We start from the raw sequence: 26,839 nt of genomic DNA, 5'->3' as shown, positions 1-26,839 counted from the left end.
CACAAAAATAAAAGTATACAGAAACTTTAAAATAAATTATAAAATCAATTATTTTTCTTTTCCTTTTCCTTTTTCTCTCAAATATCCTCACTTTGCAAAAAACAAGTCAGACTTCAAGCTGTGCTCTTATTTGTAATGGTAAGTATCATTTTGGTGCCCATGTGGCTACACAGCATGAGGCAGCTATGATGAACCATGATGAAAAACGACAGGTGCAAAATGTGAGAAGTTTGCACACAACAACCTTGGCTTGATGAAGGCTTCAGGTTTGCCCACCGTCAGAGTACCTTGATCTGCTCATGGTTTAAAACAAGGAGGAGAATTCACCTGTTTCGCCGTAAGCAATAATTAAGATCAAACAAAATATGCTTTGCAACAGTAAAACGTGACAAGTGAGAGAGAAAAGGGCTTTTTCAGCAATGGCAATAGAAGTTACTTTCTCCACAAACAGCCTGTGTTATTATGAAGTGAAGCACAGTGGTGATAACCCAGAGGCAAAGAGATTAAAGGAAAGCAGAGCTGAGCAGGTGGTAGAGCAATATTTGCACTTCCACAGAATAAATAATTTTAAACATTCAAGCAAAATTAAGGGACAGAGACCTTATGAGACTACCAAAATACATCCTCTGTGCACATCACACATCCTCAGCTATATGAGACATCCTGACTACTAATTTCTGATAATCTCACTTGCTTCAAAAGGATATATATATATATATGATAGATATATCTACCTTAAATATGAAATGTCTATTAAAGCTATTAATTGACATTAACACACAGTTGGTATGTGACCATTACTTGTACAAAGAGTGATCTCAGTGTGTCTTTTTCATAGGAAAGCCTAGTAACTGGAAGTAAGATTTGAAAGACCTCCTCACAACTATTAAAAAGTAAAAATGTTCTCCACAAACTGATGGCAAGCCATTATTGCTAAACAAAACACCTACATAACTCACTGAACATAGAAAAGTCAAGCTAATCCCTACCTAGACTTTTCACCCCTACTGAGCAGTGTTCATGGCACTAGAAGGTATGCTGCATGCTACCAGAAGAGAATAGTGTTTACACACTATCCCAGCTGTAAACCCCTTGCACTACAATGGTGACCTTCCTGCAAGATATGCTGGTGCAATATTGACATGAAAGTTGTGAGAGTAATCAACTCACTTTATATAAGGCTCATTCTACAAAATGGAACCCATGGCCAGCACTGCTATGGTAGACAAGAACTTGAGACTGGATAGGTCATGGACCTAAGGGAAAACCAAATACTACTGTTCTGCTAAAGGAACACAGCATTAAAATGAGTCCTAATAACATTATTCTGTACTCATGGATTAGTGTCTTGCTCAACCATCATCACAGAAGCCAGACTGCAGTAGATGGGAACAAACACAGAGATCCATGACAGGATGATGAGCATAAGGTGAGAGACCCTGGAACACTCAGTCCTACATGGGATGTCTCCATCAAATATCTCCCCTCATGGACCATGGAATGATCTAGAAGAGTAAGTGGAAAGATAGTAAAAGTCAAACAAAGGCCTTCTAATCACAACAGGAATGATACACACATGAACTCACAGAGTCTGTGGCAGCATGCACAGGGCATTAACAGGTTTAAGCTAGATGGGGTCCCAGTACTGAGAGAAGTTGACACATGCCCCAACCCTAACCCAGAACTTACTTCCAATTGATACCTGTTCTCAAATGAAAAATTAGTTTTCTCCAGTGGAATTTCACTGAGTATACAAACCACTCTTAAGGTGAGGCCTCGTGTTCAGCAGTAGATGGCCAACAAAAATCAAATTCAATGACATTTTTAGAGGTTTTTTTTCACCTCATAATGCTTTGTGTTATTTGTTTGTTTGTTTTTGACTTAGAGATCTACGTGCGACTTAATCACCTATCATGATTTCCCCTTAATGTCTAAGTACATCAAAATCTCCATTATGGTTTCTAATTTTGTGATGTTATGGGATTTCTATATGTGTCACTGTGTGTTTCTCTGCATCAGTGTGTGTTTCTTGTGCTTTTTCTTTGTTTTTTTTTTTCTGTTTGTTTTGTCCTAATATGGTTTGTTTTCATTTTATTTTATATTCCTGTTTATTTTCTAATAAGAAATAGAAAGAAAGGGTATGGATTTGGATAGGTAGGTAGGAGGAGTGGATCTGGGAGGAGACGGGCAAAGGGAAGCCATGCTCAGAAAATATTACATGGAAAAATACCTATTTTCATTTTTAAAAAGGTGAAAATGTTCTTTGTAAAATAAACAAAAAAAGCTATAAAGAGTGAGAACCACAATAGCATCCAGATCTGCATGATATTTCCCAAAGTGCAATACTGACACTTATGTGTTAAGGATAACTAGCAGCTGTCTATTTGAACCTATAGCCTGCTCAGTTAGAGGGAATTCATGCCCAATAGTATATAAGTAAAGAATTACACTTGAAGTTGGTAGTTGTTAGGAGAAGTCATAGACACTAGAGAAATACCTAGAATGGCCATATCTCTTAAGTACTAAAATTTCCAACGGCTTCTAAATATTCACCTTCAACCCATTGCTAGGTATGTAGTTCTCAACACTCACCAAAAGACACTCCTTCATATAGCAGATAGAGGCTACTACAGAGAATCAAAGTGTAGAGCATCAAGAACTGTGAAGGGTTCAATGCTACTTAACACAACCTCTATAACTTAGACTCAGAGAACACTGGGAAAAATGGATTGAAGTATACAAAGAGACTAAGGCTTGCTAGTGTCCTTTACATCATAGGGATCCTTGCATACAGGAACTCTTAACAATACAGGTTTTTGTACAAAAACTGCAAAGATCACACAAGGTGACTTACAGACATGATGGAGAAAAATTTTACTAGTTTCCCCCATTGAGTGAAGAACTACATGAATTCAGGATGCTGAGTGAAGAAAATTTTTTTTCAGAGATATAACCTAATCCTAAGTGATAAGCCCTAAATACATGCAATTAAGGGAAATCTAATTGAGATTAGTAGCACAAATAAGAACAACACTAATTGAACTCAGTAGTATATATGAATTTAAGAGAGGAGGACATGACAATAATTGGGGAGAAGGAAAGTGTTGGTGAAAATGGCATAGATACAGTACAGTTATTTGTGAAATTCTGAACTTGAAAATAAACCAATAGCAAAATAACCACAGGAACAAAAGAAGAGAAGTATTATTTTTGTATGAGCCAAGTAATGATATTTTGTAGTTATAAAATATAGCAAGAGATATCATAAAGGAGTCATATTACTTGTGCTTGATGCATGAAAGAAATAACTTTAGGCAAGTAAGATTTATTATGGATCATTTCAGAGAGTTTGGTTCATCATGGAGGATAAGGCATAACGGAGTGGCTCATTTCTTGTCACTGGGTCTGTGGTGGATATTGTTGACATCACAGTAGACTAGGAAGCAGAGAAACATTACTATGGTAATGACTATACTCTGTTCATTGGCTCCCATTTCCTACTTTTAACCTTTCTGGATCTCCAGTCAATGAGATGGTGACACCTATATTCCTGATTGGTGATCCTCACTTGTTTAATCTTCTCTGGAACACCCTCATAAATATATCCAGAGGTGAGCCTCCATCTCCCAGATGACTCTAAATCTAGTCATGTTAGCCATGAAGATGAATCATCACAAGACAAGAAAATTCATAGCTTTAAATAATGATCTGCTTTTCAATTTTCAAATCCTCATATTCATCTCATAACACAAATTACACTCAGCCCATATCCAGGACTCCTCAAAGTCATAACAGTATGACCACTACTCAAGAGTATGAGGTTCTAAGCCTCTTGAGAGTCTTAGAAGAGAAGGTTTAATGTGAGCCCTATAAAATAAAAAAAAGTTACATGATTCTGATATATAAATGGCACACACTAAGCTTCACTACACTAAAATGGGTGAATGAGAGAAGAACAAGGAAGGATGGTGCCAAGCAATAAAAAATAACCCAGCAGGGCAAACATTAAATCGTATAGTGACTTGTCTAGAATCAAGGTCATCATCATCATCTTAAAAGGGCAACATCTGAGCTATATCAGGATTGTTCAGCCACAACCTTCTGATCTTTTTGTTTATATTAATATGGCCTAATTGAACTGTATACACTCAGCCCCTGTAGATACCCCAAGTCCATCATCCTGGGATATCCACTGTAGTTGAGGCTTTATCATCACAAATTCAGAAACCATCTCAGCAGTTACATAAAAGTTCTGACATTACAACACACTAAATCAACTTACAGACTTTTCATTGAAATCTTAACTGCAGCCTCTACTATGCCACAGCTCTGATATTCAGCAGTTCTGTGAAGCATGAATCACATTCTCAGCATTTGATGTTAGCCATAGTAGCAGCAGTTGGGACCACTTAATTTTTACCCTTCTAAGTTTTGGTCATGCTTTTGGTTATGTATATATTTTTCTGTTCCTTGGACCAGAGTTTCAAGAGATGAACATTGGAAAACACTTTGCTAGGCAGCTGCTGCCATCAGGATACCATGGAACTACTCTTTTTTTAAGGTAAACTATGCTACATCAGTTAATATTTATACATCTTGGAGTCTGAAAAGAATAGATTCTCCATAATTCCTGAACTATCCTCAAGGCATCTCAGCATGAAGTAAGTGACTTTTCCTTAACCCGCAAATGTCTTTATTTTTTTTTCACATTTTTGTCTTCAGTTCTTCTCATTATAAACCTGGATTAATGAAGCCAACAACAACAATGCATCCCCCACCCCTTTTGAATTCTATGCTATCTTGACATTTATTTTATCAGATTAAGTTGTTCCTTATTTTTGAAATCAGCTTCCTATAAGTCTGGAACACAAATAAAATACAGACTTTTTCTTTGTGATAATGCAACAGTAAGGACTTCTAATTTGATTCTCAATAGACCCCACATTCCTTTGTGAAAAATCATAAGCTTGGCTTTCACTGCCTGAAGTCACATCTATGTTCTGCAAATTCTAAACTCCTCTCACAATTTCTCAATGGTTCTGCATATCATTTTCTAGGACTATACTATTGTACCTCTACGCACATTCCAAATTTCTCCCAAACCCATTGCAGAGGTCTCAAAACCACATAGATAGACTTAGTTGCAGTATCAAACTCATTTACCCATTTTTCCTGTGTGAGTTCTCTGTGTTGATAACTGTTGTAGCTCTGTAACTACAATATGTAGACAAAACTCTACACAGTCTTATTAAATAAGAAACACAGAGCCAAATACAGAGTTAAAGCTTAAGAGATCAGAGCAAGAGCCACGACTCCCTTTAGCTTACCACTCACTGTTGTCCTTGCCCAGAGAGAGATGTGGTGCTATTGTGTTCCCCAAAATATTGTGCACCCTAATAAATTTATCTGGGGTCAGAGAACAGACAGCCACTAGATACAGAGGCTAGAAAATGGTGGCACTCACGCCTTTAATCCTAGCATTCCAGAGGCAGAAATCCATCTGTTCAAGGATACAGCCAAGCATGGTGACTTATGCCTTTAATCCCAGGGAGTGGTGGTAGAAAGCAGAAAGGTATATAAGGTGTGAAGACCAGGAACTAGCAGCATTTGGCTGGTTAAGCTTTCAGGCTTCTAGCAGCAGTTCAGCTGAGATTCATTCTGGATGAGGGCTCAGAGGCTTCCAGTCTGAGGCAACAGGACTAGCTGAGGAACTGGCAAAGTGAGGTAGCTGTGGCTTGTTCTGTCTCTCTGATCTTCCAGTGTACACCCCAATAACTGGCCTCAGGTTTGATTTTATCAACAAGAACTTTTAAGATTCATGCTACAGAGAGACCTTCTTCCCAGTGTCCTGTGTTTTATTGCTTTCTTGTTCTGCCTTCTCATTGGCTCTAAGCCCAGCCACATGACTTCCTCGTCACTGCCTGTCTGTACAGATCTCCTGGTCTCTATGGTTGACACTGGGATTAAAGACTCAAGGATCACCACACTTGGCTGTGTCCTTGACCACACAGAGACTCTGCCTGCCGTGTGATCGGATTAAGGGTGTGGGCTACCACCGCCTGACTGCTGTCCCTGGCTAGCGATGACCTCTGATCTCCAGGCAAACTTTATTTATTAACACACAAATAAAATCACATTTCAGCACAATTAAAATATCAGCACAACAATAGCGGACAAAATCAACTTCAGGAAGGAAGATTCACGGTGACATGAGGCTTCATTTTGTCAGTGGTGAAAGCATGGTGGATGAGCTCAGTCCACAGTGTCAAGAGTACACGGCAGAGGGCATTTATATCACAGTGCGTGAGGAAACAGACAAGAGAATGTCAATGTTCACTTTCACCTTTTCTCATATTGTCTTCTGTCTAGGTCCCCAGCCCACAGAAGGACACCACTCATGTGCAAAGCAAGTCGTCCCCTCTTACTTAGTCTTCTCTAGAAACACCATCGCTGACACACCTATATGTGTGCCTCATTCTTCTAAAATGATTCAAAATTTGGTCAAGTTGATAATTAAGATTAATAATTCAGAAATCAAACTGAAACCATGTACTTTTAGTAAATTCAACATAATTTTGTTTATTGGATCTAAAAATTAGTTCGTACCTATACACGTAGATCCTAATTATGACAAATAATTGCATAATCTAGTGAAGTCTAAGCAGAACCTCATACTTGATGACTTCAAAGCCAATCATTTGGAAGTACATTCTCAATAAAAAGCCATACTTCTTTCCTAATATATGAAAATTATACAATTTCTATACACATGAAAATCTTTATTTAATAAATATAACAAAAATGTTGAACTTATTAAAATCATGAGTGGAAATTTAATAATGAATATAATTTAAGTTGAAATTATAGAAAAAAATAATTCATATGTAGTCTGGTATTTTCAAGATGCCAGTGTCAGTATTTAGATGCTGTTTCATTATATTTTTCTTCCAACAAAGTTATGATATGTAAACACTCGAGAGAGTGCTCAACACACAATGAGGGCTTCACAGACTTTTTTCATAGAAAATTATCATTCATAATTACTAAATACATTAAGTATTATGTCATATAATTTTCCAATTTAGATTTAGATGTGAAATGATATTAAATAATATGTATACATACAAAAGACCAAAGAGGTGAGTTCGAGGCCAGCCTGGGCTACCAAGTGAGTTCCAGGAAAAGGCACAAAGCTACACAGAGAAACCCTGTCTCGAAAAACCAAAAAAAAAAAAAAAAAACAAAAACAAAAACAAAAGACCAAAGAGAACATAATAAAAATTGTGTCTTGCTCAGTCATCATCAGAGAAGTTTCCTCCTGCAGTAGATGGGATCAAATACAAAGACTCACAGGTGCACAGTATGCAGAAAGTGAGAGACTTTGGAACACTCAGTCCTAAATGCCATGTCTCTATCAAATCCCATCCCTAAAGGCTCAGGAAACCCTGTAGAAGAGGAGGCAGCAAGACGGTAAAAATCAAAGATAATAGAGGACAATAAGGGAACAAGGCCTTCTAACCACAGCAAGACCCACCACGCACCTATGGGCTCACAGAGACTGAAGCAGCATGCAGAGTGCCTGCAAAGGTCTGGGCCATATGGGTCCAAGAACTGAGAAAAGAAGTGGACACAAGCCTGCAGCCCTAACCCAGAAGCTATCTCCAATTGATAGTGACAGGAAAATGAAATTTTAGTTTGCTCCAATGAAGTCTCACTGGATATACAAACTTCTCTTAAGGCCCAGCCTCATGCCAAGTAGTAAATGGCCAACACAAAGCAAACTCAAGGGCATTTTAGGAGGTTCTTTGTCTCATCATGCATGGACAGGGATTTTTTATTTTATTTTAAATCTGATTGTTGTTGCATTTGTTTTGGTTTGGTTTGTTTTTTGTTTTTTATCTTACAGCCTATTCACAGATATTTTATGGTTTCCAGTTCAATGATTTCATGTGATCCTCTGCACGTGTCTCTACAGCTATGTGTGTTTCTTGTGCTTTTCTGTTGTCTCCTTTCCTTTCGCTTATTCATTTTGTCCAGCTTTAGTGTGTTTTTATTTAATTGTTTATTTTTTATTGTTCTACTTTATTTTATTGTTATTTTTTATTTTTTTAATTTTATTTTATAATTTAATTTAATTTTACATATAAGCCACGGATTCCCTTGTTCTCCCCCCCACCCCCTCTCATCCCCCCAGCTCACGCCCCATTCCCATCTCCTCCAGGGCAAAGACTCCCCTGAGAATTGAGTTCAACTTGGTAGATTCAGTCCAGGCAGGTCCAGTCCCCTCCTCCCAGGCTGAGCCAAGTGTCCCTGTATAAGCCCCAGGTTCCAAACAGCCAGCACATGCACTAAGGACAGGCCCCGGTCTCACTGCCTGGATGCCTCACAAACAGATCAAGCTAATCAACCATCTCACTTATCCAGAGGGCCTGATCCAGTTGGGGGCTCCTCAGCTATTGGTTCATGTGTTTCCATTCGTTTGGCTATTTGTCCCTGTGCTTTTTCCAACCTTGGTCTCAACAATTCTTGCTCATACAAACCCCCTCTTTCTCGCCAATTGGACTCCCAAAGCTCCACCTAGGGCCTGGCCATGTATCTCTGCATCCAGTTCCCTCAGTCACTGGATGAGGTTTCTAGCACGACAATTAGGGTGTTTGGCTGTCCTATCACCAGAGTAGGTCAGTTCGGGCCTTCTCTCGAACATTGCCAGTAGTCTATTGTGGAGGTATCTTTGTGGCTTTCTGTGGACCTCTCTAGCACTTTGCTTCTTCCTATTCTCATGTGGTCTTCATTTATCATGCTCTCTTATTCCTTGTTCTCCCTCTTTGTTCTTGATCCAGCTGGTATCTCCTGCTCCCCTAAGCTCTCTTTCCCTCGACCCTTGCCCTTCATTAACCCCACTCACGTCCATGTTGTTCATTTAGATCTCATCCATTTCTCTGTCATTGGGCGATCCCTGTGTCTTTCTTGGGGTCCTGTTTTCTAGGAAGCCTCCCTGGACTTGTGAGTAGCAGTCTAGTCATCTTTGTTTTACATCTAGTATCCTCCTATGAGTGAGTACATACCATGTTTGTCTTTCTGAGTCTAGGTTACCTCACTCAGGATGATTTTTTTCTAGATCCATCCATTTGCCTGCAAACCTCATGATGTCATTGTTTTTCTCTGCTGAGTGGTATTCAATTGTGTATATGTATCACATTTTATTTATCCATTCTTCAGTTGAAGGGCATCTACATTGTTTCCAGGTTCTGGCTATTACAAACAATATGAACATAGCTGAGCAAGTGACCAGATAAACTATTTAAATAGTCCAATAACCCCCAAGGAAATAGAACCAGTCATTAAAAGTCTCCCAACCAAAAAAAGCCCAGGACCAGAGGGTTTCAGCACAGAATTCTACCAGATCTTCAAAGAAGAGTTAATACCAATACTCTTTAAATTGTTCCACACAATAGAAACAGAAGGAACATTGCCAAACTCCTTCTATGAGGCTACAATTACCCTGATTCCTAAACCAAACAAGGATACAACAAAGAAAGAGAACTACAGATCAATCTCCCTTATGAACATTGATGCAAAAATACTCAATAAAATACTGGCAAATAGATTCCAAGAACACATCAAAACAATTATCCACCATGATCAAGTAGGCTTCATCCCTGGGATGCAAGGGTGGTTCAACGTATGAAAGTCTGTCAATGTAATACACCATATAAACAAACTCAAAGAAAAAAAACACATGATCATCTCACTAGATGCAGAAAAGGCATTTGACAAAATCCAACACCCCTTCATGATAAAGGTCTTGGAGCGATCAGGAATACAGGGAACATACATAAACATAATAAAGACAATTTACAGTAAGCCAACAACCAACATCAAATTAAATGGAGAGAAACTCAAAGCAATTCCACTAAAATCAGGAACAAGACAAGGCTGTCCACACTCCCCATACTTATTCAATATAGTACTTGAAGTTCTAGCCAGAGCAATATTGTTATTTTTTAGATGCCTGCTTGCACTCTAATGAAAAAGAGAAAGAATTTGGGTTTGGATGAGTGGAGAACAGGGGAGGATATGGGAAGAGTTGAGGATGGAAAGTGTAATTAGAATATATTGTATAAAAATTCTATTTTCCAGAAAAATTTTTATTTAATACCAAGATACTCTATCCCACTAGAGAAATACATACTATTATTTTTTCATGAATTGTTTAGTCAAGTATTTCTTCTGTAAGGTTTATAAGTATGTATACATTGGTCTGCATGAATATATTTCATGTTAAAATAATGCTTTATAGGAAACTGTAATGGGCTAGTCAGGATTACAATTGCTGTGATTAAGCACTGTAACCAAAAGTAACTTAGAAAGCAAAGAGTATATTTGGCTTATGCTCCCACATCATTGTCCATCATCAATGAAAAGTCAAACAGGAATTCAAACAGGACAGGAACCTGGAGGCAGGAACTGATGCAGAGGCCATGGAATAGTACTGTTTACTGACTTGCTTCTCATGACTTTCTCAGTCTGTTCTCTTATAGAACCAACCACCACCAAATCAGGGGTGGCCACCATCAACAATAAATTGGGCCCTCCTCTATCAATCAACAATTAAGAGAATGCCCTACAGACTTGCCTACAATGCGGTCTTATAGAGGCATTTTTCCAACTGAGGATACATCTTCTCAGATGACTATAACTTATGTCCAGTTGACATAAAGCTAGCTAGCACATATAACCATTGAACTCTGACTAATATTGGATTTGAGGATACAAACACTTGATGAATATTTGAAATTCTTTGCTTACCATCATGGTGAAGGAAAGAACCAATCTCTCAGCTGTTCTCTGACCTCCATATGCATGTCATAGCATATGTCAGCTCACATACATATACACACACATAAAATGTAGAATCAAATATAATTTTAAGAAAGTGATAGTACTGAAAAAGCATGCATCTAACTTGATAGTTATGGGTCAAATACTGAATCAGGTTGAAAGACCCCCTGGGACAGAAGCAAAGTGTGACATTTAGAATGCACCCTGTAAACGAAGTTGTCCTTATTTCTACATGACAATGTATACATGGAAAATCCAAAATAATCTAGAAAAAAACATGAGTATTAGTGAATTTGTCAAGATTCTTGAATATCAGGCCAATGGTTAAAATATTCTATCATCTCTTTGGTGTGGTTAGCAAACTTTTCTATAAAGGAAACCACCTTTGTCCCTCTGTGGAGAGCAGAACTGCTCAGCAGTGCTTTTGCAGCACTCCCTGGATTTGTGTTCCATATAGTGTTCCTTATCATCATCTAGCCTCTGAGGTTCTGAACAAAGTCGCAGTTGGTATTGTGTGAAACTCATCTGCCTGAAACAATGTTTCTTCTTTGTTATCCAAAAGGTTTCGTTTGCCTCACAGAAGAGTTTGATATGCAACGGTTTTTGGAAGCCCCTTAACCAAGTCACACAAAGCTAGTTCTTTTTAAAGTTTATGTTTATGATTCGCCATTTTACTTAGTAAGAAACCATCAACAGAAAACTGTGTAACTCTCATGACAAAACAAATGCTCCATTCAATTAAGAAAATGGCATTAAAGGTAATAGAATCCATTCTGTTACTAGAGAAAGTAGACAATTCTAGACACAAGTAGAAGCACTGGCCACAATAGTATCACACTCAGGCAGTGACAACTCAGTGTGTTATTTTGGATGAAATGGTTGTTTCCCAAAACAAAATATACAAAATCAGTGATTACCAAGTCAATGGCCAGGCAGACATTGCCTTTGCCTGGTTCTCCAATCCCCACATAATTCTTTTTTATACAGTAGATAAATTTGATTTCAACTATAGATTCTATATTTCTAAATTTCCAAGAACTGTCTTCACTGGAGATACAATGCTTTTAAGGAGTTGTGACCTATTGTTCTTGCTACATTTTTTGTCTTACTTTCTGTGTCTTGCAACCTTTCAGAAAGTATATCTGGGCCTAATTTTTAAGACTTTTAGGATGCTCAAATTAATGACTATGGCTCCATAGTTAAGGAATTTTTATGGCCATCAGTAAGCATATATAAAGATGATGACTCATGAAGGCTGGAAACCTGAAGCTCACTACACAACTTTCAGGCATCTTGACAGGTTGAAGTGTGTCTTTTTCAGGCAACCTGAGTGTCTGATCCATTTCTGGGCACATCAACTGATCTCAGCCTCTTCTGGGTAGTTGCTCTGGTTTGAGCCTTTCTAGGCAACTTAGCTTGAATTTCAGAATTCCTTCCTTATTCATTTTCTCTTAATTTTTTTTAAAAATGTTATTGTGTGTGTGTGGACAATTTGTTTTAATGTATGTCAGTATACCATGTGTGTGCAGTGTCCCTAGATGACAGATGAGGATCGTGGATCCCCTGAAACTGGAGTTACAGATGGTTATGAGCTGCCATGTTGGTGCTTGGAATTGAACCTGGGCACTGTGGAATTGCAGCCAGTGTCTTAATGGCTGAGCCATCTCTCAAGTCCCCAAGTCCCTTATTATATAACTTGGGGAAGAAAGGACCTAGACTGTCTGAATAGTTTCAGGGGATTCTTGAAGCTTTTACATTAGTTTCTGAGTTTTAATGGGCTTCTCTTAAGAACATGCTAAATCACAACAGTTTTCCCTGCAGGATAGACTGTTTCACCATGGAGGATATTACTACACAATATAACTCCAGAAGAACGTTAAAGAGAAGAAACAGAAGAGTATAATAGCAAAGAAGAAATCTGTCCATCAATCTACATATTGTCTAACTGACCATTCATTGTTATAGTTATTTCTCTATGTACAAAGAATGACCAAAAAATGTACTAGGAGATGAAAACAGGGTCATAGATAAGGAGAGTGAGAATACTAAATTGTATTTTTAATATTTTAAATAAGTTGATGCCTTCTCCAAAAACTATTACATTATGAGAATATATTTCAAAAACAATGATAAGTAATTAATGCAATAAATCTAACCAAAAAATCATCTTTAAAATGTTATACCCTGGAATTTCATTTAAGTCTGGTTACAAATTGTGTGTGGGTTTCTAAGTATGGTTGTTTGTGGGGTGTGTATGTTTGTTTGTACCTCTGTGTGTGTGTTATTTACTATAAGTGGGAATTTAAATTAAAAATAATCATTTTAGTCACACACAAAGAACAAAAGGCAATTACTTTATATTTGGGAACTGAACAGCCAGTGATGACAACTGATAATTTTCTGTTTCAGAATATTTTCCAAATGAGCTGCACTTTAATACTTCTATCAGTATGTGTGAATGCCTCCACTTCCCCACGTACTGACATGTTCCTTTTGAAATGTTGAAACCACACAAATATCATTCTGCTAGTTGTAAAGTGATAGATCTGATTGTAGGGTTGCATAACATTTACCCAACAGCCAGTGATATTGAGCAATGTCCAATGTGCTCAACAAACATTCATGTATAGTTTTTGGATGAGCTTCTATGTAAGTCCTTTTCCCTCTTATAAAACAGACTGCCTATTATTTTGCTGCTGAACTGTTAGAGTTATTTACATATTTAGATATAAAATACTAATTAGATATTTATTTTGCAATTCTTTTTTTTAATTATTTTTATTTTATGTGCATTGGTGTTTTTTCAAGTCCCCTGGAAATGGAATTACAGACAGTTGTGAGCTGCCATGTAGGTGTTGGGAACTGAACCTGGGTCCTCTGGAAGAGCAGTCAGTGCTCTTAACCACTGAGCCACATCTCCAGGTCCTAATTTGCAATTCTTATACCAATTCTGTATAATACTTTTCCAATACCTTTTGTGTGTTACTTGGTACATCTGAAGATTCTTTTTAATAACAGCCATATCCAACTGATTTTCCCTTTTGATGTCTCGACATGGGTAATGCATGTGACAGTTAATCTTTAAAGTCAAATTGATAGAAATTAGAATCACCATGAAAATAAATTTCTTGGAGACTCTGCAAAGGAATTTTCAACTTAGATTGACTCATTGTGAGCATAGGTGGAAGCATAAAAATGAGACAGTGAGCTGGGCATCAGCATTCATCACTTTTGAGTCCTTACTGCAGTTAGAATGTGACCAATGGCTTCATAATCTCTCTGGCCTGCATTGCCCTGCCATGATGTACTGAGTCCTGAAACAGTGAGTCAAAATCAACCTTCCTCCCAAAAGTTGTCTTTGTCTGGTAGTAAAGTATCTGATATAGACAGTGCTTTACCCTAACAATGAGTCTTCATTTTGTCCTATTTCTGCATGCACATGTCTTTGCAATCAGCCCAAATTCTAAAGGACAGAAAGTTTGTAGTAACTATCAGAATAGGAAGCTGTGAGGGCTACCAAAACCTCTTGGAATTTTCAAGACTGTTCTGACTAACATGGGTTACCTAAATTTCTATTGTGTTTTCTCTTTTCATTGGAGAAAGTTCCCTCTTTTAACATCAAATGATTCACCTTGCCTTGTCTTGCAGAGTTTATGGGTAAAGGAGAGATGCTTATTTTACTGCAGGTCCCAAGCTGAGTGCTTAGCCAACTTTTGCTTTGGGTTTACTCTTTGTTTTCACAGCCTTTAACTACAGCCTAAGTTGGTTACCTTCTTTGGCTTACACTGAACTTCTTTAAAATATAGTTTACATCTGTTCTCTTATTTGGTAAGTTTTATTCATTATTTATTCAGTTATACTACTTTTGGTGCCTTCCTGTCTTCTCCTTCACAGATTTTATGATGCACACATCACTTAGCCTGATAGTCTTACAGCTCTTTAAGATTCTGTTCACTTTTCTTCTGTGTATGTAGAGACTTTTTTTGTGAACTTACATGTTTTCAAGTCACTTCCACCATTTTTTCCACCCTGGGTTACTTTTGGATTTTAAGCCTATTAATGTACCCCCTTGTTTCTTTACCTTCTGAATAATTAAAAATGATGTAATAACTGTATTTTCTTGATACTTTTCCTATCTACATAAATTCAAAACACATGTCAATTCTTTATATGAGAAGAAAATAACTAGGAAGCCAACTAAAATTATTAATTCTCTATCTAGCTCTGTAAATTGTCAGCTGTTTAAACACCTGAAACTGGATATATTTAGAAAAAAACTTTAAACTAAGTTATAAAACATGAGAGAAAAACTAAACTCAAATATTAGTTATTGAGAAAACAAATAAACCAATTTTAAAATGGGGTATAGACCTAAACAGAGAGTTCTCAATAGAGGAAACTCAGACAGGAGAGAAATCCTTAAAGTAATGTTCAGCATCCTTAGCCATCAGGAAAATACAAATTAAACTACATTGGGTCTTCATCTTACACTCGTCAGAATGGCTAAGATTAGTGAAACAAATGACAGCTCATGTCATCAATGATGTGGAGCAAGGGGAACACTCATCCATTGCTGGTGAGTGTGCAAATTTGTACAGTCACTATGGAAATTAGTGTGGCAGTTCCTCAGGAAGCTGGGAATATGTCTACCTCAAGATTCAGCAATATTGCTTGCAGTGGTTTGAATAGGCTCATATGTTTGAATAGTCACCAGGGAATGGTACTATTAGGAGATGTGGACTGGTTGGAATAGGTGTGGCCTTATTGGAAGTGTGTCACTAGGGGTGAGCCTTGAGGCTTCAAATGCTCAAGCCAGGCCCAGTATCTTCCTCTTTCTGTTTCATGCCCATCTGGATGTAGAACTCTTGGTTCCATCTCCAGCACCATATCCATCTGCATGCTGCCATACTTTCCTCCCACCATTATGATAAAGGACTAAACCTCTGAACCTGTAAGCCAGCCCCTATTAAATGTTTTCCTTATCAGAGTTGCCATGGTCATGGTGTCTCTTCACAGCAATAAAACCCTAACTAAGACACCACTCTTGGGCATATACCCAAAGGACACTTCACTCTGCCACAGAGACACTTGCTCAAACATGTTCATTGCTACTCTACTCATAACAGCCAGAAAGTGGAAACAACAAAAATGTCCCTCAAACAAAGAATTAATTAAGCAAACATGGTATATTTATGCAATGGAATATTACTCAACCTTTAAAATAATTACATCATGAAATTTATGGGTAGATGGATGGACTTAAAATGAACAAAAAAAAGTCATGAAAGACAAATATGGTATATCTAATCCAGAGGTTCTCAGCCTATGGATTGTGACCCCTACAGGGATTGATATCAGATATCCTATATATCAGATTTTTAAATTATGATTCATAACAGTAGCAAAAATTACAGTTATGAGATAGCAATAATTTTTGTTTGAGGATCATCACAACATGAGGAACTGTATTAAAATGGTCAAAGTATTGGGACAGTTGAGGTTCACTGATTCTGATTCTCCTTTCAGGGTCCAAGGACTGTGAAGAAGAAACAGAAAGAGTGTAAGAGCCGTAGGGATGAGGGTCACCAAGAAAAAAGTCCTTCTATATCAAAATGATAAAAGCTCATGTGAAGTCACAGAGACAAAGACAACATGCATTGGATCTGCATAGATCTGCATCTGGTGCTCTGAATATATATTATGGCTTCCAGGTAAGTGCCTTTACTGGAACCCTGAGTTTGTGAATGAGTGAGTCTAGGATTCTTTTGTTTTCTATTGGGCTCTTTTTCTTCTGTTTGTTTGTCTTATCCAACTTCATGTGATAGATTATTATTATTATTATTATTATTATTATTATTATCGTTTAGAAGCCTATTTGTGTTTGTTTTCTAATGAGAGAGAATAGGAATGGATCTTCATGGGAGAGAAGGTTGAGAGGAACTAGGAGGAGGAGAGGGAGGATGTGGTGGTTTGAATGAGAATGATCTCCATAGACTCACAGATTTGAATACTTGATCACCAGGGAGTGGCATTATTTTAAAGGATTAGAGGTATGGCCTTGTTGGAGGAAGTGTGTCACTAGGGATGGTCTCTGGGCTTTCAAAAGGCCCATTCTAAGACCAGAGTCTTTCTCTTCCTGCTGCTTATAGATCTAGATGTAGAACTCTCAGCTCCTCCTCAAGCAACATGCCTGCTCACCACCATGCTCCTCACCATGACATTAATGGACTAAACTTCTAAAACTGTAATGCTTTCTTTTTTTAGAGTTGGTCATGGTGTCTCTTCACAGCAAGAAAACATTACTAGGGCAGCAATTGATAAAAGGACCAAGGCATTGCTAAGACAGCCCTGACCATACTGCTTGTGGGCAGAATGTGGACTTTGGGATGACTTTGGATTAGAAAAGCAGTTGAATGCTTCAAATGGGGCTGAAAGGGCCATACTAGTAGGAGCCTGGAATACAGTGATGCTGAGAGCAATGTAGATTATAAATGCCTGGATCAAGAGGTTTCAGAGGGAAGACTATATTAGTAAGTATTCCAGAAACTGTTTTTCTGATATTTTGGTGAACACTGTGGCTACTTTCTATCCTTGTGCAAAAATCTAAATTGAAGGTTGGATTAATGGTATTGGCAGAGATTTCAGGACAGCCTAGTGTTGATCCATCAGCTTCAATTTCTTGAGTCTGTTTCTACATCTAGAACACTTGGATTTTTGGACAAATCTTGCTGGTAATGCACAGGTTGATCTTAATTTTATGATGAACTACAACTGGCTTCAAGTTCCCAATTCTCATGCTCTCATGCCTGGAGTGTGAGGGTTATAAACTTCTGCTGCTGCATCAGGCATACAAACTCTTTTCAGAATATCTTTCATAGTAATTGGATATTCTTTGGTATGACCTGGTAAAAATGAATTTAAATTTAAGTATAATATCTCCTATAGCAGCCACCATCACGTCACCGGGAATAATATAACATTCAAAGAAAAAAAATGCTCTATGTGTTATTTGTTGGATTGTTTGTTTGATTGTTTGAGACAGAGTCTCCCTATGCAGCCCAGGCTAGCTTTGAATTCATGATACTCAAACCTCAGCCTCCTCAGTATTTGATTTACATTTGTGAGACACCATGGAAATCTAATTATTTTCTTAAACATAACCAGATATTTAAAAAACAATCACAAACTAAGCTGTACTTTTGAGTGAATTATCTCCCATGGCTATGGCTGCATGAAGTGTGAAATTATATCTTCTTTGCTTCTTAAAGTTTTAGATTACATGGGTCTCTTATTTATCAGTGTCCATGGATTCTGTAACAGAATAATGTTTTGGTCCTGCTTAAACCCTCTAGGAATTTTCCAATGGAGTAACAATTTTTGTATCTTTCAATAACTATGTATTTTCCATTTATCTTGGTATTTCCATCAGGACAGGACAGTCTAGTGATTGCTGTGGGATGGTCTGTATGTCAAATGTGTTGCTGATTGGTCAGTAAATAAATCACTGATTGGCCAGTGGCTAGGCAGGAAGTATAGGCAGGACAAGGAGGAGAATGAAGCTGCGAAGTGGAAGGCTGAGTCAGAGAGACACTGCCAGCCGCCACAATGACAAACAGCATGTGAAGATGCCGGTAAGCCACGAGCCATGTGGCAAGGTATAGATTTATAGAAATGGATTAATTTAAGCTGTAAGAACAGTTAGCAAGAAGCCTGCCATGGCCATACAGTTTGTAAGCAATATAAGTCTCTGTGTTTACTTGGTCGGGTCTGAGCGGTTGTGGGACTGGCAGGTGAGAGAGATTTGTCTTGACTGTGGGCCAGGCAGGAAAACTCTAGCTACAGGTGATAATAAAATAATATGCAAATCCACATACTATATACAGTGTTATTTACCACACATGCCTAATTACGGCCAGAGCTGCTAAGCTGTTTTCATTACCTGGAGATAATTCTTACTCCAATGTTTTCATATTTGATATTCACTTTAAAAAAATTGTATGGAATCATAATTAACACATTCCTAATGTTGACAGTTTCTATCAGCAACTGAAATCACCTAAAATAATTATACTTTAAAGGAAAATTTGATTATATTTATATTATAGTAAACACACTTAGAAATTATGATCTGTGTGACCTAATGGCAAGACGATTTACATAGTACCACATATCACTATATCTGTCACGTGTTGTCTATGTGTATCATATTTTAGAATATATCTGACAAAAATATCTTAGAGAACAACTGTGGTGATATTTTATTTGTATTAAAATGTTATTTGTATGTTAATAAATAAAGTTGCCTGGGGGTTAGAGCTATTAGCAAGCCATAGGAAAGCCGGGTGGTGGCTGGCGTATGCTTGTAATCCCAGCTCTTGGTAGGCAGAGCTAGGTAAGTCTCTGTGTGTTCAGGGATACAGCCAGCATTGGATATACACGTCTTTAATCTCAATACCAACCATAGAAGACCTGGAGGTCTGTACAGACAGGCAGTAATGAGGCGGTCATGTGGTTGGGTTTACAACCAATGAGAAGGCAGAACAGAAAGTCTATATAAAGACTTTAACACAGGAAGTAGCTCTCTTTCAGAGAGGTAGGACCATCACAGGAGGAAGGGTAAGGTTTTTGCTCTTAGCTCTGACCTCTTGGCTTTCTTCTTTGCATTGGTTCTGTGTTTCTTATTTAATAAGATGGTTGGTTACATCTACAAACAACTTAGCAGCAGAGATATTTATTTTTTCACAATTCCAGAGTGCTATACTGTAGACAAAATTCCAAACAGCCTTATTAAATAAGAAACACAGCCAAATACAGAGATCAGAGCACTAGCGAATAACCTTTAGCTTACCCCTTGCTGCCATCCTTCCCCTGAGAGAAAGACCTTCTCCTGTGTGACCTATCTTTTTATTGCCCTTCTGTTCTACCTTCTCATTGGCTTTAAACCCAGCCACGTGATTTCCTCTTCATTGCCTGTCTATACAAACCTCCAGGTCTCTATGGTTGGTAATAGGATTAAAGATGTTTGTCACCATGCTTGGCTGTGTCCTTGAACACAGAGACTTTGCCTGCCATGTGATTAGATTAAGGGCATGGGCTACCACAGCCTGACTGCTGTCCCTGACCTCTGATCTCTAGGCAAACTTTATTAAATAAAATCACATTTCAGCACAATTAAAATATCACCACACTATACCTTTGTTTGCTTGGCCACATGGTTGAAAGAATGTTGTGGCTGCAGACACAATAGTTAAGGTAGCTATTCTATCCACAGTGGACAGAAAGTAAAAAGCACACTAACCAGGTTTAACACCCAGACAAATAAATGCCTAGAAAAGCCTACTTTTTCTAACCTGGCTTCATATTTCACCTCTTTGACACACTCTGATAGCATGTTCAAATTGTGAATCCATAAATGGGCTAATCCATCAATTAGATAAGAATCTATCAGTTAGATCAAATAAAATATCAATTAGATAAAATGTCATTTCATAACAAATGCCCTTATATACACCCAGAGATTTGTTTACTTATTTTCTGGGCATTTCTCTGTTCATCAAATTGACAAGAAATACTAATTCCCTCATATATAAAAAATGTATTTCTGGTTTTGCTGTTTATCCAGACTGAGATATCATATGAATTATAGAGAAGTAGAGTGTGTGGTAGTAACAATTGGTAGACCTATCTTTGAACTGTCTGTTTCCATCTCTAATTTCTAAACCCTCAGACCTAAGGCACCAAGCCTCAGCGCAGCTCAGTTTCTCAGCAGCAGAAAAGGAAGGACATATATCCACAAAGATATATGAAATGCTTGGTAAACTGAAATGATAATTAGGGGGGTGACAAAATAGTGTTTCTAGAAGAACTGCTAAAAGCCTGTGTTTTATGATTTTGTTTGAAAGGTTATACAGATATAATTCTCATATTATAATTACCATTAGCAGAGTGTTTTCAAATGAAAATTGCTATAATTAATATTCATTTCCATATTATTGATTAAGGCCAAAATAATTGTCATTAAGAATTTAATCAAACAGATAAAAACCTGCTTGGAAGTAAATGCCTCCTTAATCAATTGGTGGGTTTAATATTAAATTACAGTATAATCAAGTGATTATACAACAAAAGTGATAAAAGCGTTAATGATGATTAAAGAACAAATGGGTGAAATTCACAAAATGTCATATTAGCAGAACAACCTGGATGGTTTCATGAATTTGACTATCTTACTTGTTCAACTTGTGAGACCTAGAATGTAGCGACTGATGTGGGCTTCTGGCACCTCAAGCTGAATGTTGTAACTTTTTTTTTTCATAGAACAGAAATATCTTAATCCTTGTGTTTCTCAATTGAACACTTAAGATAAACAGAGTTCAGCATGAGGATCAGATTAGGAAGCTTTCAGGATAAAATATGAAAGCTTTGAGATAAGTTGACCCTATTTCTTTTGGAAGATATGTCTTGAGTATAGTTGCTTCTTTATATGCTGTACAGAAAAGCTAGCTAATGTTTGTATGGCTAGCTCAATATTTTTGAAAACATAAATTCTGGCTTTCTTCTGAAGCTTTTTTGCTAGGAAATGTTTCTGCAGTTGGTTTAGACTGAGTTATTTGGTCAACTTAGTGTGTTAAGGGTGAACTTACAGTGTCATAAAAATAACTGTCATATGGCTGAATTTTTGTACTAAATTAAAACTTAAGAATATGCCATATTTCTTAGAGAGATACATACTACTTAGAATTTTAGAAAAATATCTGTAGTTATACTACAAGTAATAGTGGTAATTAGATATTTTTGTCCAAAATCATTAGTCATAATTCGTTGAATGATCACTGATTGGAATCTAAATAGTTCAGTTTTCACCAAATGACCAGAGGTAATCTTAAAATTAAAAACAAACAAACAATAACAACAAAAAATAAAACCAACAACAAAAAAAGGCAGGCGGATCTTTGTGAGTTCAAAGCTAGGCTGGTCTACAGAGCGAGATCCACGAAAGGCACAAAGCTACACAGAGAAACCCTGTCTCGAAAAACCAAAAAAAAAAAAAAAAAAAAAAAAAAAAGCAGGACAGTTGTTTTTAGTAAACAGACTTTTCAGGTAAAGTGTTTAAACTAATAAGGACATAGGTGAGTCACAAAGAGAGAATTCTTGTTTTCAAGAAAACTGTTATAATTGGTTTGAAAACCTTAACCTTCATATTAAAGAAATGATGGTTCCTCTTTAGTCTATCAAGATTTTGTTGTAGATTTATGTGAATTTCTGATCTTTTTCTACATAGATAAGCTACCACAAAATTCACTAAGCTCTCTTATGACTTTGAGACTAATTTAAACAAGTCTTATATAAAAATAACGCAAATAATCTGAAGGTCATGCTGCTGCCAGGGTCACAGAGATCTGAAGTGGCCTTCTTTGCCACCCAGGGCCATGTTGTGCTGTGGAATGTCGTTCTGTATACTGTGAATATGTGTTTCTCTGATGGATTGATAAATAAAGCCGTTTGGCCTATGACAAGGCAGTTTAGAGGCAGGAAGAAAATCCAGGCACAGAGACAGAAAAGAGAAAGGCAGAGTCTAGAGAGATGCCAGCCAGCTGCCCAAGGAGCAACATGTAATGGGTCACAAGTAAAGCCATGGAAGATATGGTAAAACATAGATTAATAGAAATGGATTAATTTAAGATATAAGAGCTGGCTAGCAAGAGGCCTGCCATAGACTATACAGTTTGTAAATAATATAAGCCTGTGTGTTTATTTGGGTCTGAGTGACTGTGGGAGCTGGGTGGGACCAGGAAACCTTCAGCTACAATGGTGACATCAGGGCCCAAGCTACAGTCTGGAGCCATGTTTGGACCCTTATTGCATTCAGGGTCTGTGGGTGTCCATGGCTCCTGTTACCATTGAAGGTCATGCAGATGCTCAGGGTCTGGGCCACCACCCGGGGCAATGTTGGTGTCTGAAGGCCCCAATGCAGCTAGGGCCATGCCGATCTGAGTGGCCTGCGCTGCCATCCTGAGTTGCAGCAGAGGGCCTTGTCTAGGTAGTGGTCCTACTGTAGCTGAGGTCTCTGTTGATATCCATTGCACTTGTTAACACAGGGACCTATGCAAACCATGGGTGTTAAGGTCCTAGGGTTTTGCCGGCCCCACCCTTCACTGGCCTGATAATCTTAGCACAGGAACGCTGGTCTCTCCCTTCATAGGACAGCTGACTCGCTACCCAACCAGACACTTGGGAAAGCTGGCTCCAACCCTCACCATGAGCTTGGGAAAGCTGGATCTACCCCTCCCCTGAGAGAGGTGGTCCCAGCTGCCCAAATTGACCAACTCAACCAGTACCTTGGCACACATCCAGAGCTTTGGGTTGGCACTCCTCAACATCTACCGCATTTATGACCTGCTGGAGTGCTTGAAGGAACTGGTACTGTGGAATCACAGTTGCAGGATTTCCATGACTCTCAATAATGATAAACAACCTTGGTAAGAAATTTACTGAGTTTTATAAACTCAGTGAAAATAATGATGATGATGATGATGATGATGATGATGATGATGATGATGGTGATGACAACCAGGAAACCCAATATCCCAGGCCCAAGAATACACAATACACCTGTTTTAGACTGGGTCTTGAGGATCTGATGTATGGTCTTAAAACTTTGGATTTCCAGATTTCTTATCTGTACAAAGTGGCTGAAAATAGTAGTGTCTAATTCACAGCTTTGATATGAGAAGCTAATGTCAGATTTTATATTTAAAGCATACTGAAATTGTAACACAGCAAATAGGAGTTATTATAACTATAATCATTGTAATTATCATTTTAAGAGAGATATGTTTTTGCTTTTCTTTCAAAGAACAGTAAAAGATAATCATAGTTGTAAATCAAATATTCTACTAGACTCCTCATTATGGCAGCTGCATGAGCACATTAATTAACACCGAAAGATTTCCAATCAATACACTCAGAACATTCTTATTTATTAGATAATCATTACACCAAACTGAAAGTGCTTATCTGATGTTTCCCTAGATGTTGATGTTCAATGAGATGCCTGTTGTGAATTAAATAATGAAGCATATTCAGTATTCTGAATAGATTCTCCACTGTTGATGCATAGTTATTGCCTTAGAAATAAAAACCTACTATAAAATTACACTTGTATTTTCAAACCTCCTAGCTCCCATCAAAGAAGCTGTAAGATTAAAAAGTGTTGAAAATTATGAATATAACAGCACATCATGAGCTACTTTTCATGAATTATAGCAAGCAGGTGATCACAGAAGTACAAAATTTAATATCAAAGATGACTATTTACATTATATAAGAAAGAATAATATAGAAGTTATTCCTTAATTATAGTGCATCTAGGAAATATTTAAATGTGATTCCTGAGAGCCAAATTATAAATAACTGAATCTATACTCCAAAACCAATCTACTTCATTATATGCCCATGAATTGGCCTTCATCCAAAGGCTATTTATAACTATCACAAATAAAATTATACTTGGTTCAATTATTTGGTTTTCACGTTAATTATTGAAGGAATTCTCACATTTTAATATAGCATTATATGCAATATTGAAAATAATTTCAAATTGCTAAATAACAGATTGGGGAATAAATCAACAAAAATTAGCTTTGCAGATCAAAACACACAGGTTTAGATCAGAAAAAGGAAACTTCAACATTCTGGAAGGCACAGGGTCATAGAGCAGCTACTTCTATGATATGACTCTAATTTATATAAAAGGACAAATTAATATTGTAAATCAGAAGAATGCTAGGGAATTCACAACACAATATCAGAACACTTTCATTCCAAATATTCAAACCCAGAAGGTAATACTTAAAGACTGCATTACCCAAGTATGGAATGATTTTTTTTAACTTAAAATTTGGAAGGATTAAAAATAGAAATATCTTAATAAGGAGTAAGATACTTAAAACCTAAGTAATAACTAAATACCTGTCAGACAAATGTGTTGTGATATAATTATTGATATCAATTCTCCATTTCCCTTTAATTGTACTGTGAATCCATATTCTTGCCACTGATATATAGGGAGGGAGAAGTATAAAAGGTTCCCCTTCAGACTCATTCTAGTACTGTGTCCTGCTTTCATCAATGTGATGTTTTTAAGGATGAAATAAGGGAAGACTTGCATTATGCTAATGAAGTAGTATAGATTTTCCTTGAGATTCTAATACGCTTATGAGAAAATAACCATTCTAAATTGATTGTCCCTTAATACTATACCCCAGAATAATGATACATTGTGCAATTGTCCTATCCAATGCCTGTTTGGGGCCCTAAAGTGGGTCTTCTCAAGGAAACACACTAGTGTTCATCAGCTAACAAAGCTTTCACATCTAAAGTATAAGCCAAGAGGTACAAAGATAAATGCTCACAGGACAGCAGCTGAAGTGGTAACCGTGCAGAAGCTGACAGAAAGGAGGAAGGTAAAATTCAGACGTTTACCTTAACTGAATATGCTCTCTTTCAAACGACACAGCTCTCTTAATAATTCAGAAGGAAGACAGTAGTTCACAGTTTCCCACAGGTCTTGGTACCTTAACTGAATTTCATGGAATCCTCAGATCTTAACAAGCTGAAGATGCACTGTGAAAGGAATACTATGTTATTACAGTCTTCTAAACCTCTACTAAATCTCTTATGTGGGTTATTTTTATCTAATACTGTCTATCACTTAAAGTAACCTTTCTTCTTAGTTCGGAATGAAAATCAGTAGACATAATAAGAAAAGTATCAAAGATTGAAGTAATGAAGTAATTTAAGTCAAAGAAGCATAGAGTTTCAGGGGGTTAGATGCTTAGCCATTCTCATGAGAAAGTTGTAATTTTATCCTGTGTTGTGAGATTAATGCTATCAATATTGTCATGTTCTTAATACACTGAGAGTAATAATAATGTGAATGAGCATATCATAACTATATAAAAGAGGGAGAAGTTTTGAGATTAGTTGGACCTAGCAATGGACCCGGAATCCCAGGTCATATCACCTGTCCGTTGCTTGGATTCTTCACCAAAGCATAACACTCATTATTTTCTTCTTGTTTCTAGTGAGACGTGGTTAGGCAGGTAATAAACAAAATGACAGAAACTGTTTACTTTTATTCACTTTCAAGAAAACCTCATAGAAATAAGGAGAACATTATATTATACCCCCGGTAAATGAAGCAATTTAGGTAAAATCTAAAGAACTTGAATATAATTCTTCAACTTTGGAGTGATTTTTTTTTTAAGTAGAGTGATTTTATCTATAGAATAAAATTATAAGACTGTAATTCATTGATAAAAAGATGAAACTTATCAATATACTAGCATGATTTACATATTGACAGAACAGCTACTGAGGCTTGGAACTAAGGGAGGCCAGTAGTGAAGCACAGCCTCTGTTTCAGTTTAGACCCCATGGTGCTGAAGATGCCAAGACCATGAGATGACAGTGGATTTGGAGTATAGTCACCCTGCTTGCCACATAAATTGTGCTGCAGATGGCAGAATTGAACAGCTGTGTCTACCCAGACCCCTTGGGAACCAGAAGAGCCCCAGATACTAGACATTGCTGTATTTTGGTATGGTTTTGAGCTCATTGGAACTGTGTTCTGATTCTTGTTTCTTAGAATAAGAAAGTTACATAATATGTCTTTGATTTCATAGGATCCATAGTTAAGAAACTTTTGATTTTTTTTTAAAGAAATCTTAGACCTTTCAGAGTTGCTATTTTTAAGACTATGGGGCTATGTTTTTAATTGTAATCTGAATGTTAACTGGAGAATCGGGGAACAATCAGGACAGGAAAAGTTATGGAGTATCATGTGTTTGTGAAGGTATACTTATCACAGCTAATCTTAGCTTTCAGCATGACACACCTGGAAAGAGGGACTCCCAACTGAGGAATCACCTCCATCAGATTGGTCTGGAAGCGTTTCTGTGGGGAATTATCTTGATTGTTAATTGATAAAGGAGGG

This window comes from Peromyscus californicus, unplaced genomic scaffold (assembly GCF_007827085.1).
Source record: "Peromyscus californicus insignis strain IS unplaced genomic scaffold, ASM782708v3 Scaffold_5__1_contigs__length_169319896, whole genome shotgun sequence".
Lineage (NCBI taxonomy): Eukaryota > Metazoa > Chordata > Mammalia > Rodentia > Cricetidae > Peromyscus > Peromyscus californicus.
This window is presented reverse-complemented; position numbering follows the sequence as displayed.